The sequence below is a fragment of the Condylura cristata genome, unplaced genomic scaffold, assembly GCF_000260355.1.
Source record: "Condylura cristata isolate star-nosed mole 26May11 unplaced genomic scaffold, ConCri1.0 scaffold00015, whole genome shotgun sequence".
Classification (NCBI taxonomy): Eukaryota; Metazoa; Chordata; class Mammalia; order Eulipotyphla; family Talpidae; genus Condylura; species Condylura cristata.
The window spans coordinates 40,002,208-40,003,697 of record NW_004567116.1 but is presented as its reverse complement, the minus strand read 5'-3'; positions in this window follow the sequence as shown (position 1 = coordinate 40,003,697).

Genomic DNA, 1,490 nt, shown 5'->3' with positions numbered 1-1,490 from the left:
ACTTCACGCAGGCCAGAGAATTTCTAGGATGTTCTCAAATCAAGCTGAGAGAGTCTGTGTGGTTTACATCTTCAATCTGAATAAAGCAGGCTGGGAACAACTTTTCACACGAGTCAGTCTGGTCTTCAAATCTCGGTAACACCGCGCCTACACCCGCACCGATAAAAACCTTTGACGGGAACATCCCATTCCTTCTTTTCTTTCTTGAAAGTCGCTTCCCTCCTCCTTTGGAAGGTTTGTAGCACTTGGCTTCCCTGAGACAGAAAATTATTCTTACCTGTTGATCCTTGGTCAGCTGAATGACTGCTTCTGAATTAGCGATTCCTTCACGTCCCAACTCCTTCCTGCTCTTGTCGTTGTTAGCCTCTACTTGCGTCCTCCATTTCCTTGTATTCATCTTCTGCTCTGACCTCTGACAAAGGCATGAGGGGTGAAGCTCTGGGCACTGCTTAGTTAGTGAATGACCTGGCTTAATGCTAACACATCTTGCCTGGGGCCCTCTGCATGCAGTGAATACAGCAGACTCCACAGTCTGATCCCGTTTGCCTCGCAAGCCCAGAGGGCTTGATGTCAACCTGCTCTTCTTCAGAACCTTTGTGAATCTGTTCTGAAGCTTGAATGTCCTTTAGAGTTCTCCTTAGGAGCAGTCTATAATACATCTGTTCCCATCTCGGGTAAGCACATCAGAATCCGCATTCACTGCTTATCATGCACTGCTCTCTGCTCTTTTTATTCAGAAATAAATAGAATTTTCTGTGAATCTGGAAGTGGCAGGGGGAGGGGCAATTCTCTTTGTCACTGACATCCCTCTTGTCCAGTTGTCCAGCTGTACCTGCAGGGACATCTTGTGGTAGCCTTATTAGAACGCACCCATCACTTGGTATAAGTTGGTGGTGCAGGAGCTGTTGCAGCAACCCTTGGGAGCAGAGGCGTGGCGGGCGGTGCAGGTATAGTGAAAGATGGCTGAGGGGCCCTCATGTTCCCTCGGCCTTTAACAGTGTGCCACTTCTGCTCCTCCCACATAGAGGGGACACTGCTCCTTACCTTACATCCAGGTAACCTCCGGACTTGCTCTGACCAAAGGCAAGGGAGGTGTCGTTGAGCAAGTCATACCACCGGGGAATTCAGAGACTTGCACGGTGGCGCTGAATCTAGTTACTGCTGAATGCTCGAAGGCCAGTGGGAGATGCCCAGTGCCCACCCACAAAGAGGCCCAGCCCATTTGGCCCCACACTGTTCCGGACCCCATGAGTGTAGCTTTGTGAGAGCCACGCACGACCAGGAACCATCTAGTCAAACTGCAGGGTGGTAAGCAATAAAGCCTTGCTGTCTGCACCCGTTACATCTGGAGAGGTTCATTACACAGCACTAGAAGACTTGGACGGTCAGCTAATCATCCCCCCCCCACAAGCCTCGCCTTTCCTTCAGGCCTGCCCACCTGCCACTTCCCCCAAGGCCTCCCCCAGCTGGAACTGGCTCCCTCCGAAGAA